The sequence below is a fragment of the Pleurodeles waltl genome, chromosome 1_2 (genome assembly GCF_031143425.1).
Source record: "Pleurodeles waltl isolate 20211129_DDA chromosome 1_2, aPleWal1.hap1.20221129, whole genome shotgun sequence".
NCBI lineage: Eukaryota > Metazoa > Chordata > Amphibia > Caudata > Salamandridae > Pleurodeles > Pleurodeles waltl.
Window position 1 is genome coordinate 584507736 of NC_090437.1, and position 18185 is coordinate 584525920.

Genomic DNA, 18185 nt, shown 5'->3' on the forward strand with positions numbered 1-18185 from the left:
CCAGCCTTCTTGATTGTCACCTCGGCCCTCTGTGCCTGTTGCAGCTCCCCCTCCCTGGTGGAGCTCTCAGTGGGACAGTCAAGATCTTTAAGGAACTGTTTCAATTGAGCAACTGAGTACTCCTTCAGTTTCTCCATTTCAAACACAGCTCCAGCTGTTGCATCTCCAGATTGAGACATGATGGTCACAAGTGCAAAGTTCCAAAGGCAGAAAAAAAATAATTTCCCAATGAAGTAAAAAGAATCAGTCAAGGGATCAGCAAAATCATGGAAGTAGAATAAAAAGAGTCCTTAAGAGAAAAATCAAAAGATCACCAAACAAGTAGTATGTGGTCACGTAGTGGTCTGAGATCAAAACAGTAGTGTACACTCAATTACTGTATGTCAAGTACAAATACAAGTCCAATCCCGACCGCTGGTCACCAATGTTAGAAATGGGGTCTTTGGTTGACAGTCAGGTTACCCCCTGTTCAAGCAAGGACCCTCACTCTAGTTAGGATAAAAGAGAATCACCCTCAGCTAACCCCTGCTTACCCCCTTGGTAGCTTGGCAGAGCAGTAGGCTTAACCTCAGAGTGCTGGGCGTAAAGTATTTGTACCAACACACACAGTAACTTAATGAAAACACTACAAAATGACACAACACCAATTTAGAAAAATAGGAAATATTTATCTAGACAAAACAAGACCAAAACGACAAAAATCCAACATACACAAGTCAAGTTATGATTTTTTTAAAGGTTTAAAATAAAAAGAGTCTTTAGGTAGTTGTAACACCACACTAGCGCTGCTAGCGTGTAAATGTACCTGGTTTGCGGCAAAAATAACCCCGCACGGGCGGTGTGCGTCGAAAATAACCCTGCACGGGTATATGCGTCGAAAACAGCTCGGCACGGCGAGGCGCGTCGAAAAAGCCAGCCACGCGACGGTCCGAAAGTCCCGCGGCGCTGGTTGCGATCTCTCAGCCTTCGTCAGCGATGCTGCGCGTCGTTTCTCCTGCTCCGGGCGTCGATTCTCCGGTCGCGTTTCCTGCGGCGTCGTTTCTCAGCTGCGGAGCCGGCGTCGCGTCGTTTTCTCTGCCGCGATCGGATTCGCGTCGATCTTTTCTCCGCACGGCGCTCGGTGCGTGTATTTTTGTCCTTAGGCTGCCAGCCTCTCCTTTCAGGGTCCCAGGAACTGGAAGGGCACCACAGAGCAGAGTAGGGGTCTCTCCAGAGACTCCAGGTGCTGGCAGGAAGAAGTCTTTGCTATCCCTGAGACTTCAATAACAGGAGGCAAGCTCTACATCAAGCCCTTGGAGATTTCTTCTTCAAGATGGAAGGCACACAAAGTCCAGTCTTTGCCCTCTTACTCTGGCAGAAGCAGCACTGCAGGAAAGCTCCACAAAGCACAGTCACAGGCAGGGCAGCACTTGTTCCTCAGCGATCAGCTCTTCTCCAGGCAGAGGTTCCCCTTGATTCCAGAAGTGTTTCTAAAGTTTGTAAGTTTGGGTGCCCTTCTTATACCCATTTTAGTCTTTGAAGTCACCTTTCTTCAAAGGGGACTCACACCTTCTTGTGAAATCCTGCCTTGCCCAGGCAAGGCCTCAGACACACACCAGGGGGTTGGAGACAGCATTGTCAGAGGCAGGCACAGTCCTTTCAGATGAGAGTGACCACTCCACCCCTCCCTCCTAGCAGAGATGGCTAATCAGGAAATGCAGATTACACCCCAGCTCCCTTTGTGTCACTGTCTGGTGTGAGGTGAAAAACAACCCAACTGTCAAACTGACCCAGACAGGGAATCCACAAACAAGGCAGAGTCACAGAATGGTTTAAGCAAGAAAATGCTCACTTTCTAAAAGTGGCATTTCCAAACTCACAATCTTAAAATCAACTTTACTAAAAGATGTATTTTTAAATTGTGAGTTCAGGGATCCCAAACTCCACATGTCCATCTACTCTCTAGGGGAATCTACACTTTAATCATATTTAAAGGTAGCCCCCATATTATCCTATGAGAGAGAGACAGACCTTGCAACAGTGAAAACGAAATTGGCAGTATTTCACTGTCAGGACATATAAACCACATTACTATATGTCCTACCTTATCCATACACTGCACCCTGCCCTTGGGGCTACCTAGGGCATACCTTAGGGGTGCCTTACATGTAAGGAAAGGGAAGGTTTAGGCCTGGCAAGTGGGTACACTTGCCAAGTCGAATTTACAGTGTAAAAATACACATACAGACACTGCAGTGGCAGGTCTGAGACATGATTACAGAGCTACTTATGTGGGTGGCACAACCAGTGCTGCAGGCCCACTAGTAGCATTTGTTTTACAGGCCCTGGCACCTCTAGTGCACCTTACTAGGGACTTACTAGTAAATCAAATATGCCAATCATGGATAAACCACTTACATACAATTTAAACAGGAGAGCATATGCACTTTAGCACTGGTTAGCAGTGGTAAAGTGCTCAGAGTTGAAAAGCCAACAGCAACATGTCAGAAAAATATAGGAGGCAGGAGGCAAAAAAGTCTGGGGATGACCCTGCATAAGCAAAAGTCCAACAATATATTACTATTTGTTTGCTGCGTAAATACTTTACACATTGCCTCTGAGTAAAGTCTGACTCCTTTATGTCCCAAGCTACCCAGAGTTACGCTTGGGTTAATTTAATGACTTTTTGTGGTTCACCTTGCAAGGTATTGTGGCTGTTGCTTGACCAGTGCTCATATCCCAATCAATAAACAACCTAATTTCTGACAGGCTTCAAAGCACCTTTACATCTCTCCTTGGGTGTACTAAACTGCCATACCACAGTAATTGTCAGCAGTTGAGCCACCGTATCACAAAATGTTATCATGGAGGCACCAAACTCCAAGGATGTCAGGTGCCTTTACTAAACACTGCCTGCCATTTGGAAACTGCTGGTGCAGCCTCTGTCGCTGATCAGGTATGCTGTGTTTTCATACAGCTCCTGATTTACTTCAATGGATTTGAGGGATTACTAATAAATGAATCAAGCTTCAGCTTACACTAGTACAAAGTTAAAGTGCTACGATACGTGGCACCACTTATTTTATGTGTGGAACTGATACTGGTATCAAACCACGTTTGTGTTAAGGCTACACGGGTCACTCGAGCAGGAGTTTTTACAGTTACAGTTACAGTATATCAAGAATTGCAACGTGTTTTTGATATTTTGGTGCTCATGCTTCACTGGTAGCTTAGATTTTCCAGCTGACAATACAGACTACTGCTGCAAACTAGTGCCTATATCATAGTTTTGTGATGTGAAAAAGGGAAAAAGTATGAAATGAGGTCGAAATGAATGCTCACATGAAAACATTTTCTACACTTCTAGAAACATAAGAAACCAGACTCTGGGAAATTGAAGAGTCATAATCTATATCCTCAAAAGGGCACACTCATATTTCTAAACAGCTAGAGCTAATACATTAAAAATAGAAGATGCTGAGAACCAATTGTGCAGGTCTAACCTTCATAGGGTTGGAATTCCATAGACCAATGAGGAGGGGTCTAATCTAATTGATTTCACTCATAAACACATTAAAGAACATTTTTTACCCGAGGATTCTGAAGACTTAGAGCCTGATTTAGATCTTGTTGGTAAGGGTCCTGCCGTCGATTTTCCATCAGATTCTACATCTGTTGACTTGCCGACCCACCTGCTGGTTTTAGATGTTGGAAACTCTATATAAGAAAGACCACCAAAGAAACCCTATCACCGCAAGGAATCACTGCCTGTGTTGATGGCGCCCTAGGATAAAGCAGCTGGCTCTGGGACTGCAGCACCTTCTACCACTGAGCCAATCACAAAGTAAATTCCCGCCAACCTAACTGTGGCTGTCAACCCACCACACCTGAGTTGATGGGTTGAGAGGCTATAAGTATGCAACCTACTTTTTTTCAACTTTTCCCATTTCTTACCACCATGAATCTTATTGTGCGAGTACTACCTCATGCTGCTGCTGGACCAAGATACAAATCAACCCCCATTGTCACCGGAACAGAAGGTAAGCCACTGTTTTGCCTGTAATTGTCACTGGATATTAGCACAAGACTCAAGCATGTGTAAGAAAGGTTTGCAACCAATACTACAAGGGCGTGCAATGTGTATGTCTATAATGTCATACTCAAAAAATGTTAAAAACACATCTCCAGCTATTAGTAGAAACCACCAATCTGGTACTAATTACGTTCATAGCAAGGGACACCTACACCAAAAGTCATGGCAATCCCAAACAAAAATGTGTCCATACAGGGGTGTGCAATAATATCCCTAAACTACCATATCATATAAACAAACAGTATACCCAATAGGAACTACTCAGATCAATTATACTGTAGCAATTTTACTATAACGTCCTACATTGGTTATGCCCATAATGTACAAGCTATCTTACCTCTAAACTACAAACCTGTCAAGATGCATGAAGGTCGCAATACTCCTTAGTGTGTGCAATTTATGACAAACATTAGAAGTCATTTACCTCTAAATTGTCAGGTTCCCTGATAATGCATATGTTCACATTACTAACACATCATGTCAAAATAAACACACAGGCATTCTCCAGTCACAATAAGAGAAACACAAATGATTCTGGTGTAAATGCCCAGTAATATGATGAATGCTTGTACCAAATATTAACACTAATGTATGCATTTTAAAAAATATCTAAAATATACAACCTGTGCTTGTCACTGTCACTAATGAGAGTTAGTAAACGACACACACATTAGCAGACATAACATCATCAAAAATAGTAACAATCCACAAATAAGGGCAGAACAAAGGTATTCTCCAAGCAAATATTTGTATATATTAATGAGATAACTCTCAAAATGATCTTGCAACAGTTTTTGGCAATAGAAGAACAAAGACGTTCGCCCATTAATTCCAGACTGTGTTGCATGTCTATCACTTGCCTCCTAATTTTACTGCCAGAATAAACTTCCTCTGGTGGGGTATTTCTGGGGTAGAGAGCAGATACCTTAATGATGTTACTGGGAAGGGTTCGTGAGCTTGGGAAGGATGGGGTTGGGTTAGTGAGGGTTGGGTGTGGATTTGGAAGGGGTGGTTTTCATTTAGGAGGGGTGTATTTCGATTTGGATGGGCTGGATTGTAAAGTAGAAGGGGTGGGCTGGGGTGCGGAAGGAGTATGAAGACATATTGGTAGTGTTGTCTTAGGATTGGGAGGGGTGGTGAGGGATGAGGAAGGAGTCAGGGACAGGGCAATTATGAGGTCCTCCTTTGGGAAAAAGTTAAGGTTTTTGGGAGGGAGTTGGGGTGGGAAGGTAGAGGGAGTGGCTATGGCTGTTTTGCATGTGTATGTTTATGGTGCTGCTACTTGAGGGTCTGGTGTATGTGGTAAATTCTTTGCTTTGTGTTGTTTACTGGGTGTCTGCTGTGTGAGTGAGTGTGGGCATTTGTGTACAGTATGTGTGTGTGTATGTGTCTGTTGTGGAGGTGTTGTGTGTGGTTGTGATATCTTTGGTGTGCTGGTGCATGTGTGTATCATGGTTGGTGTGGTGACTGTGAGTGTGATGGTGGTAAGTGTGAATGTCTCTGTTACGGTGGGTTTGGTGTCTGCAGGTGTGCTGGTGGTAAGTGTGGATATCTGTGTCATGGTGGTTTGGTGTCTGCAGGTGTGCTGGTAGTGAGTGTGGGTGTCTGTGTCATGGAGGGTGTGGTATCTGTGGGTATGCATGTGATACTGGAGGCAGTGCAGTGTGTGGTGTCTGCATGTGTGTGTGTGTCTGTGTTTCTTCCCATGTCTGTGTGTATGTGAGAATGTGCTGCTTGTGTGTGTTTGAGTGGGTGTGTGCAAAGGTGTATCTGTGCTCTAGATAGGGCTGAGTAGAGGGATTTTGGCTGAGGAAGGAGTTCTGGCACAAGGTTGGAGTGGGTAGAAGGCTGCAGTTGATGAGGAGGCCAGACCCTGGAGTGACCACTGTAGGCCAGAAAGGGCACTGTGATTGCCATATAGGTAAGCTAGCATCTGGGTGTTCTGGCTACTAAACCCATGGATGTCATTCAGTAGTGCAGTCTGGCCTACAATGATAGTCTGCAAATGATCAACAGGCTCCTCATTGAGTGCAGCCTGGGAGACTGGGGCTGTGGGGAGGTGCCTATGGCAAAGTGATGTCACCCCTTTTTGGGGAGTTGCTATGGCCAATTGGGGGGAGAAAGAGAGAGGGTGGACATTGAAACGTGGGTGGCGGGCAAGGAAGGAGGTGGAATAGTCGTACTATGGTCCACAACCATTAGGGACTGATCATCTGTGGAGGCTTCCAAAGAAGATGACAACTCACTTGTGGCCTCCGTGAAAGTTCCCTCACCCTCTGTGGGATTGGGTCCCACAGTGTCAGTGGTGTCTGCACCATGGCCACAGTGCCCAGCTCCTTCCCTGCCGATGTTGCCTCTGTCATCTTCACCTTGGCCAGATGATGCTGTAACAACAGATACCACGGTTTAAGGGTATCTGTGTAAATTAAGCTGAATATGAGCTTTGCTCACAAAACATTTGCCAAATCTACATAGTATATTGGCTTCAAGGCACTGAAACTTGGCTTCTTTATCATCAGTATCTCATGCATGCCGGAAGAATTCCACAAACCATTTGATCACAGTCCAGAAATGTCCACTTCACTCATGAACAAAAAGAGACCACATAGCCTGTGGACAAAGAGGTAACAAGTTACTTTGGCAAACATTTCCTATTCAAACATGGACTGGTTCACGTGGGTTCACATACAGATGGCTGTGTGTGGACAGAACTTCCCTGGTGAGGAGCTCCAGCTCCTCAGGGAAGAAGGCAGAGGCCCTGCCACTTGCTTTACACAGCATCCTAGCTCCTGGAGATCAGAAACAATAGCAAAAAATGATGATGTCCTGTTGGCTTCAGTGTTAGGAGACAAGTGAGTTTTTTTCCATATGCTACTACACAAGGAGCCGATGTCCTGATGGCAAAGTCAGGCACCCACTATTTTATGGTGTGAAGCTGTGTATTTTTCATTTGTTAGTGTACCACCAGCACTCAGAATGGATACTACTGAATATACAAATGCTAGATACAAACACCACTGTTTTTGGCAAGATATGGCACATTAAAAAGTGAACAATGACTGTGTTTGACATTGATAATGCTACAGGGAAGTAATATCTCGTTTATGGTATTTTGAAAACATTTTTTAAAATAAATATATACATAGGATACATTTCAAATGTATTATTTGCACAAAATGAAAAATAGACATGTAAAAAACTGAGTTTTAAAGTGAAAAAACAATACTGACATTATGTGTACATATATGACACAATGAGATTCATAACTTTACCAAGAAATCAGAGGTGTGTTGATAGTATGGTGGGACCATTTATGCTGATATTTTGTTTTCCATACCTGCAGACATTTGAACCCAGGCATGCATAGAAGACGACAGCCTCAAGTCTTCATGCCATTTCCAGACCATGCCACCATAGATGAAATGGATGGCATTAAGAAGTTTCTGTTAAATAGGCAATCTATCCTTGATTTGTGTCACAAGCTGGAGCCTGATCTCCTGCCTCACAATTGGAATACAACAGTGTTTTTTGCAGAACTGCCTCAACTGAGCAACTGTATAGCTCTCTAGTTCCCCTAAGTCAAAGGCAGATCATCTGATGTATCTCCAGATTGAGACATGATGAAGAGTCAAAATGCAAAGTTCCAAAGGCATAAACGTGAGTGCCCAAATGAAGTTCAAAAGTCAATAAAGGATTACGGCTAAATAGGGAAGTAGGGAAAAGTCCACAAAAAGAGAAAAATGCAAAAATCACAAAGACAAGTAGTATGTGGTCACGTAATGGTCTGGAGTGGTGTCTCCACTGAAGGCTTGATCCATATTTAGAGTGGGGATGTCTTGAGTAGCAGACAGTGGCCCATCAGCCTTGGGTGTTGGCCCTGAAAAGAATGCAGACAATATGTAATTAATATCTGGTTTGTACCTGAAATGCGACTTTAGCCACAAATGAGGCATCCTAAAAAAGTAAAATCAGACTGATAGAATGATTACGCATTTGTGTGATTTTCATTGTTTTATACACGCAGACTGATTTACAGAGATGAAAACTCAAGCGATTATGTTGTAGAGATGTCCTAAAATGCAAAATGTTACTTCTGAAGTGTACATTACATTTACCAGACATCCAGCCCAACACAATATTGAGTAGATTAGAGCACTATACCACTCTGGGGCCTAGCAGGCTCAATACACTAGACAAACTGTAGTTCAACTTAATAGAAAGACTGGCATCGGTCATCATATGGACTGTGCAAAGTAAATTGTGTTTTGATTCTACTTCAATTTAGCATGCCACATAACATGGTAGGAAATCTTGGATTCAACAGACTGTGATTATTCGAGCAAGTACATCAATTCAATGTAACTATGAGAAGGTGTCAACATGCTTGAGCAACACAACAACTGACATTTTCATACATAGCATAGCATGGTGACTGTCAAATGCAAATGTTTTTGAGATGTGTGTTCATATAGAATTAAAGGAAGGTAGAGCAACATTACATTGCACTATAGTTTTGCAGACACAAAAACAGAGCATCATGGTAGATGTTAACATCTCTAAACACCATATGCAATAGTTGTTAAAAAGTGAATTACATATATCTGTTTCAACAACTATAGTGGAGATAAACACACTTATATAACATGTACACACATATAGATATGATGATATGAATAGGTGAAAGTACCACTTACAAGCACTATGCCTCCATGGGGAGCAACACACAATCTGGCTAAACATATTGCACATTGTTAAAATGATTGATACTACCATGATGCTAGTATCTGGGATGAAACAAGATATTTTATGGAGTCAAGTTTACAGATATCTTGCTGTGTTGAAATAGTCTAAACTGCTAACTTAAGGGTAGAACTCCATTTGCGATTGTTGAGACATTGTTAAGTTCAACTTAACAGTCTCCACTCCACCAGGGATTCCATTCAAGCCTGCAGGATATTGGATCTGCAAGACCTTCTCCTCCCAATGAAAGAACAGTAAGCCTGGAGGGGGGGCTGGGAGACCCAACACCAGTGCTCTGGGCCTCCAGGTGACACCAAGAGGCCAGAGAATGCACTCACCCTCCCTGCTATACTGAGTACTCAAAAAGATGAAGGATAATCAAAAAAAGTAATAGTAAACAAAAACAGAGAGAAAGAGAAACATTGAAAAAAATCTGGTTCTTGTGTGGAAATTCCTGCATCCAAATGGTGTTCTGCAGTGTAATGACAAAGACTCATGTTCTGAAATGGAGTGTGTTTTATAGTGTGTTTTGCCGGTGTTCACAATTGTCAAATATACAATAGGATTGGCCTGCTAGTGCCCAACCAATAGCCACAGCCATAGTATTATACTGACTCAGTTCCTTGCAAACTCCTGCTGTCATGGGATCGCTGCTGATACACTACCAGGATGACTGTGTTATTTAAATGGGCTTGGCAGGATACAGCCATCAAGACGGTAATGGAGTGCTAATCCTCAGCACTAGAGTCCACCACATCAACCGAGGGATGAAGCTGGCATTAGTTTGACAGATAACTTGGTACCTCCACCACAGCAAATTGGTCAGTAAGACCAACAAGATCTAAATCAGGCCCCAAACTATTTGCACAGCTCATCAGGTGCCCCATTCAAAACCTAAACTTGACACCTGGCCGCATATAATCCTGATCAGTTTTATGCACTTCAAAATTAAAAAGTCAATCCTTTCAAGAGCAACTCAAATAAAAACCATAAAAGTTGCAAATCAATTTAAATTTTCTGTATTTGCTTTCTTTTATTGGAACACATAATCCATACAAAATAAGAGAGTGACTAAACATTTACAAAACAGCAATGCCACAAAACAGAGGGCAGAGGGTAACCAAAAGTAAGTTTAGCATTAGACTTGTCATAGTAATCCATATTTAACTGAAAGGCATTGTGAGGAAAAAAGCACATCCAAAGAGAGACCCATTGCATTGATGAGCCAGCATCAACCCATCCAGAGCCTGAACAGATATCAGATTTTGCTCAATCTCCTTCTGCGGATATCATTCTCCAGCAGAGATATTTCCCGCCACCAGCTCCTGGGACATGGGGCAAAAGTAACAAGTCAGCAGTATACCAATAACAATCTAGCCAGGGAAATTGAGAAAAAAAGGCCCATAATGTTTTGGGGGGATACAGGATGAATGCCCCAACATGATCAGTTTCAAGTTACATACTATCGGCAGATGCAAGATTCCGTGAATTTTTCAGAAGCCAAAAGCCAAGTAGTTACTTAGGACAGAACAGGTGGCAAAGACATTAACTGGATTGGCCCCCTCCACCCACTCGAAGCAGCGGTTGACTACTCTAAGCGTCATAACCCAGAGCCGATGGGAAGTATACTAAAATTCATTCATGCATTTGGTATGATAGACCTTGACTTGTGACATATTTAGGACACTCTGTGCACAGGAGTTGCTGAGCCACATTTCCTCAGCTGTCACTACCGTGTCCAAGAGCCTACTCCATTTGTTTTCACTTAACTTGAGAGGACCTACCCGATGATCCAATTCAGGTGACATAATTAACTTATAGAGTGATGTTCCCTTTTTCAGGAGTTTTTACTAAAAAGTCTGAAAGACTACTTTGGGAGCACCGCATCTCCTCTCTATCAAGGGTGTTGATGAAATGTCAGATTTGCAGGTACCTAAAACAAATGATACAGGGAAGGGAATACTGCTGCTGCATAGTCTTGAAGGAAAGAAGGATATCCCCCCTCAAACATTTGTCCAAGATTAAAGATTTTGGCCACCTCCCAACTCTCTCGAAAGCTATCCCAACTCTCTCGAAAGCTATGATAGACGTAGATAGGTATGTCAGGATTAAATCTTAAGTAAGTATATTGATTAAAAAGGAAAGTATCTGGAGATACTTATTGAGGGAGCTCTAGACAAGATGAAAAACCTTTAAAGTCCTTTTGAAGTAGACTGTGTCAGTCAAGCCATTCCCCGGAACAACTGAATCCCCCAATGACAGATAGTTTGCAAACATACAGCTCTGTAAAGTATTGGATCCCTAAGAAGCAGGTATTTTTAACTTTTCTGAGACACCACCACTCCTATTCTTTACCTGAATCACACTGATATGATAATACCAGTGCTCCCACATATTTCGTGTGTCGCAGTATGCCCTATTCCATAGCGGAATGAGAGAAACCCAATAATAAAGTATGCCACCAAGGGGTAACCCTTGTGAGTGGGGTTTTTCTAAAGGAAAATCTTTCTTTCCTTGTCCATCCTGTGAGTACTTCCCTCCTGCTGGGTCTTTATGTAATGCTCTACATGTATCAACAGTTCTACCCCTAAGAACATGGCCAAATGTACCCATCTGTTATCCTAAATGGAAAGGATAAATTTGGAGAGAAACTGTGCTTATCGTAATCAAGATTGAGCTTATATCCTGAGACATCTCCAACTGCCTAGTTGGCACCTCCACAACCCTAATAGCCTTGACTGGGGTAGGGGTTAGGGCAGTCACATCATCTTCATATGCTAGAACCTTCACCTCAAATCGATGAATATGTAGAGGGACGATGTCCTCCGTAATTCTAAAAGCTTGGACACATAGCTCAATATATAACACAAATAGTTGTGGAGAAAGAGGGAAGCCATGTCTAGTGCCACAAGAAATGTCTATGGGTTCAGATAGAGATCACATGCAGCAAATCCTAGCAATCAGGTCAACTTATAGTTGACGAACTCGAGAAATCAAATGAGGATGAAGTCCTGCTGACTCCATGACCACTCATAAGAATGGCCAGGAGAACTGATTAAATGCCTCTTCCGCAACAAGCAGAATCATACTGTTTAGCCCCTGTCCACAGAGGTGAGCTCCAGAGCTGAAATGGTGGTATTAACATGACTAGATGTATCATGTCCAGGGATGAACCCATGCTGATTCAGATCTACAAGGCCTGAAATCACAGCCAATAACTGATTGACTAAGATGCGGTTGTAAATTTTAGAGTCAGCATTAATTAAAGAGATTGAACAGGACGAGCCGCAGATAGTTGGGTCCTTCCCTTTTTTTAGGAAAGATAATGATATAGGTCTTACCCCAAGAACCCAGAACCTAGACAATCACATTACACAAATAAAAAGCGATTCCGAAGGACCGGGGCAAGAATACAGAAGAAGGCCCCATTGAACTCTAGAGGAAGTTGGTCCCATCCATTGACCTTACTCTTGGCTAAGGAGATGACAGCAGCTTCTACCTCAGGCAAAGTTATTGGTTCTTTTAATTTAGACTGCTGGGCATGATTCAGCTTATGGTGAAAATATCACCCTACACATTAATGTAGTGCCTCAGTAGAGGCAAAGCAGTCCTCTCAGTAGAGATCCTGATAAATCTGCTGAAAAACCTCTTTGATACCATCAGGCTCTACCACGAGCACTCCTTTTTCATTCCCAATCTGCTGGATGATATTCATACTAGCATTATCCTTAACTCTGAAAGAAAGCAACCAGCCCATCTATTCACTGTTTTTAAATCTGGACAGCTGCCTGGCTCCATTTTTTTAATTGCCCGGTCCCATATTGTTTTCCTGAAGGAAGCATGCAGGATGGCCAGACAACCTATATAGAAATTATGTCTGTAGCCCAACCCTGATGATTATACTTTGCCCCAAATTAGACTCCAAAGAGCTAAGACTTAAGTGATTTTGGGCCTTTTCCAGAGTGGACATCCCTCACTAATGGACAGCAAACATCAGCGTGTGTCCATGACAAAAAGCCTTAAGTAAGTCTTAGATGACCGTAGTTGCTGCAGATCCAACATTGACTGCCAGGTATTCCTTCAGCAGTACCTCCATTAAGCAGATATAGGTGGTGATTCCAACGCCGCCCGCCAGGCGGGAACCGCCAAGCGGCCGCCATGCGGCCAAAACAACGCTGCCCCCATTCCAACATTCCCGCTGGGCCGGCGGGCGCTAACCATGTTAGCGCCTGCCGGCCCAGCGGGAATGAGGCCGCAACACAGGAGCCGGCTCCTAATGGAGCCGGCGGTGTTGCGGCCGTGCGACGGGTGCAGTTGCACCCGTCGCGCTTTTCACTGTCTGCCATGCAGACAGTGAAAAGCAGGCCGGGGCCCTGTTAGGGGGCCCCTGCACTGCCCATGCTAGTGGCATGAGCAGTGCAGGGGCCCCCAGGGGCCCCAGGACAACCCTTACCGCCAGCCTTCCTGGCGGTGTAAACCGCCAGAAACAGGCTGGCGGTAAGGGGGTCATAATCCCCAGGGCAGCGCTGCTTGCAGCGCTGCCCTGGTGGATTATCACCGCAGGGGGAAAATCGGCGGTGGGAAATGAAGCACCGCCAGCCTGTTGGCGGTGCTTCCGTCATTCTTGCCCTGGCGGTCCAAGACCGTCAGGGTCAGAATGACCCCCATAATCTTTTTCCAATAGCAGTCTACACTCAAAGGTACATCCTTGCAGGTCCGGAGACTGAAGTGTCCCTCTTGATTGAATGAACAAAGATAGAAAATTATGAGCAGATATAATTCTAGGATTGACCACAATCTTCAAGAGTGAGATCAAAGGATGAATCACAAAGAACATGTCTATAGGCAAGAGAGATTTGTGAGGGGCAGAGTAAAAAGTGAAACCTGGCTCTGTACTCTTGCATGCTGTCATACGTTAATGAGTGCATAGGAAGACATAAGCTGTTTGAGTGCACCCCTAATTTGTTGCTTCCCCAACTGGGCTGAGGGTCAGTTTTCCTGACCTTGATTTATGTAATCTCTTTTAGGACATAATGTAACACTGGAATCTCAAGAGTAATAAGGGGTGATGAAGCTGAGCCAATAAAAAGTCAATAATTGTCGGGTCACCTACGTTCGGGTCATACACTATGCATATGGTGAAACACATGCTCTCTTTCTGGATGGTTGCAGTAAGTCACTTTTTGCCAAAATTGTCCATTTGCACCCCCCATTTACTTTCCCTGACCAACAGTGGAACACCCTTCTGAGCTGAAAGAAAACATTAGATGCATAAAACTCTGTAGCCGAGCTCCTTTAACAGTGTGGTTTGCTCAGGAGGAAGACGCATCTACTGGAGTCAAACAATTTGAGGTTTGATGGTATATAATTCTTCCTTGGCTATCTTATGCTTGTGAGGTGCTTGAACACCATCAGTATTTCATGAAAGAATATGCACATGCTAGTCAAGACCCCTGTTGTTACTAGCCATTAACAGAACAGGTCAAAACCACAATTCTTCCCCTTTAAACAATGCAAATCTGCACATCCACACCCTGAGATTGATCCCTAACATCAGTTGTTCCTCACTCCCCTCCCCAGGAACATCATTTACCCCCAAACCTTTCGAACCACTCAACCGGTAAACACATGCCCGACCTAGTACCACATGGTACAGACAATATAAACACCTCCCCCCACACCTATACATCAAAAAGCACATCTTCCAAGGTAAGCCCCCAATGCCAAACCATCTTCTGATTCACCTTGCCCCAAAAAAAGGAAAAAAAAAACTTACAATCACAACTCTTTATGGCCCAAAGGACTTCAAACAACATGTGGTACCTCCGAACCCCACAAGCCCCAAGAGAAATCCTCCAATACAAGTACAAGAACCATAAATGTATAAAACAACACAAAGAATGGAGGGGCAGAACATTTGCAAAAAAACATCCTTACTAAGGACTGTTCTACCTATAACCTAGAAAGAGAGAGAATAAGAGTAAGAAAAGAAGAAGAAAACAAGTGGAAAGAGGCTCATTGCCCAGGCTGCCTTTTGGATAACAACTCCATGACCATTGGGCCATCATAACAGAAGTAGGTTTGCCCTCGAATTTAATCCACATTGCTGCTGGCCACATGAGAGAGACTGTCACCCGAGTGTTCTAGAATATGTTCTTGGAGCTTCCAGCACCGCACTACTGTTTGATGGCAGAAATCAGACCAAACAAAGACTTCAATCCTACAGGCCCCAATAGGTGACTTACGCGGGACCGCACAATAGATCTCCTGTCGCAGTAAAAAATGACCAGCATAAATAAGAATGACACAGGTGAGGTGAGGAGGCCCACACTTACTGGGAGGCCTGAAGGCAATGTGATGTGTCCTCTGTATCAAATCATATCAACTTTGGATGGAAGACTAGAGAGCTGAGTCATGCTAATGAATAGATGATTGAGTCTCTCCGACTGTTGCATGGGATGCCTCCACTACAGTGAGTCCGGTTTGGATGATAATGTCTATGTTCTTTGACAACTTTCTCAGCACTACCTGAGCTTTTAAATGAGCTTTCAATAGTGTCAAATAGCATTTTCTATATTCCTCCCTATGTTGCAGGAGGAGGTTATAGATAACAGCCAACATAGAAACATCCTGGGCTGGTAATGTCTGCTGCTGGGATTTGCTGCCTGAAGCAGAGTTTGTAGCAACGTGCAGGTTAACATCTGAAGGGATCGAAATGGGGATAGAAGAAGGGATAGCTCCTGGTGGAAGAGATTTAGTAGGTGTTAGGTCAGTCCCATCAGGATCTCAAAGCAACTCAACCTGCTTCGTAGAGAGGGCAGGATCAAGAACTCTATGATTGAATGCAGATACAACTAGACCCTCAAGTTGAGAAGCTGTCAACTTTCCTGCGCTGCTGGTGTTGTGCCAGACATCCCTAGGAACAAATCCTGTGGCCTCCGAGAGCAAGCAAAGCCCCTTAATAGGTTATGGCTGGATAGTTTGATCTTGCTCTTGTTAGTCAATGTCAGAAAGACTACCAGAGTCTGACAGAGGAAAAATAGCCTCCTGAGCTTATTGCAAGAAGGTAAATATATATGTTTAAGAGTACAATAGATAGGCTAAATTTGTTTCTCACCCCTTCTACATTTGGAATTTCTCCAACTATGTCTATAGCTAAACCATTATCATATCGCTATGCCATCTGTATTGCCTATGAAGGACTACATAGATCTAAAATAACTTAGTCCTTTATTACGACCCTGTGGATCTATAGACTCACAGGCCTGTGGTGGCGGTCGGACTGCCACGTATGTGCCGGTCTGGTAGCCACATTATGACTGTGGCATTACCACCACGTCGGGCCACAAGTACCGCCACTTTATGGCCGCCCGATGGAGAGGCGGTGCTGGTGGTCCCAATCCTCCTGGGCAGCGCCTCAGGATTTTGACCCCCTCTCTTCCGGCATTTACATGACATATACAGGATGCAGAGGGCCCCCATGGCATGAGCAGTGCAGGGGCCCCAATAGCCAGCGCTTTTCACTGTTTGTTTTGCAGACAGTGAAAAGCGCAACGGGTGCTGGTGCACCCTATGCACCGCAACATTGCCGCCGGCTCAATTACGAGCCGGCGTGAATGTTGTGGGCTGTTTCCAGCTGGGCTCAATTTCGAGTCAGCGTCAATGTTGTGGGCTGTTTCCCACCTGGCCAGCGGGAGGAAACTCTGTTTCAGCCTGCTGACCCAGCGGGAAACTCTTCATAGGGGCAGTGGAAAGCGGACTGCACTGGTGGTAACCTGACCACAGGAGTTTGGCAGGCAGCCTTTTCCGCCTACCAAACTCAACATGAGAGCCTTAAACTGGCCCAGGAACAGCCTTATTTTAGGGAACAAGCTCTGAAATCTGTGTTAAAATTCTTTGACCTACATTTAGACACTGTTAAGATTGGATTAGCCTTGAATGCCTTAAAGAGACAAGAAGTGAGATTATTACTAAAAGTGGTTCAATAAATGGAGAAACCCCTCAAAGAGAATAGAATTCCAGAACAATAAATAGTAAGCTATTTGTCAGATGAGTAGAATAGAAAATTATAGTTTAAAATAGGAATTTGATTAAACAGCACTTAGAGAATAGCTTTAAGAAAAGACAATAGCTCCACTTTTCATCGGGGGTTATAATGGTATAAAGAAGATAAATACTCTCGAAAAGTGCTTGCCTAATCTGCCAAAGTTAAAAAAAACATCAAAATAAGATTGATACACAGCATAATTCAAATTTCTCTGTGTGAGAGGTGGCATCCTTGTTGTGGTTTCCCCAGACTATTTTGATGATCTCGTTTTTGCTTGCTTTAGAACTCTGGGTACTTTACCACTGCTAACCAGTGCTAAACTGCATGTGCTCTCTGCTTAAAACATAATAACATTTACTTATTCATACATGGCATATTAAATATTAAAATTCACTGATAAGTCCCTGGTGAAGTGCACTACCTGTGACCAGGGCTTGTAAATTAAATGTGTACTAGTGGGCCTGCAGCACTGATTATACCACCCACTTTAGTAGCCGCTCAAGCATGCCCCAGGCCTGTCTTTGCAGATCATTTGTGGCAGTTTTAAACTACCCTGTTGTCCTGGAAAGTTCACCCTTTTGCAAGGCCCAAATCTTCCACTTTAGTACATTTAAGTCACCTCTAAGGTGGGCCCTGGACAGCTCAAGGGCACGGTGCAATGTTTTTAAAAAAAAGTAGAACATGTACTTTAAGTTTTTCACAACTGCAAGGCCTATCTCTCCCATAGGATAACATTGGGATTACCGTATTACATTTTATATAAGAAATTTCCAATTAGGAAGAGATGGGTCGCTAAAGATTGGTTTCTCTTAAATCGCAATTAATGGTCATTATATTAAACAGATATTAAATTGTTATTCTGAGAATTACACTTTTAGAAAGCTTGCATTGTCCTACTTTAACCATTTAGTGCATTTGGCCTGCCTCTGAAACGCCTGTGGGGTGGGTGACAGATGGGCCTTTTTGCATTCCCTCTATACCGCCGCATAAAAAGGGAGCTTAGGTGTGACTGATGGTCCATCCATAGCTTGAAGGGCTATCCCAGGAGGATGGGAGGGAGGAGCTGACACTTACACATAAATAGGCACTGTCCTGTCCCCAAACAAAGAGCTGTGTTGCAAGGAAAAACACAGATGCATCACTTCAGCCTCCTCCCTGCATCCTCGATGTTGATGCAACCAGGAATAAGGTACTTTTGTTCAGTTGACCCAGTGGGGTCACTGTAGCAGGCCTGTGTTCCATTGTGATCAGCCTGAACTTTTGACTGTGTCCTGGTCCGGTGCGACCATATATCCCCAGTTGTCTCTACGTGTTTTAAAGTGCTAT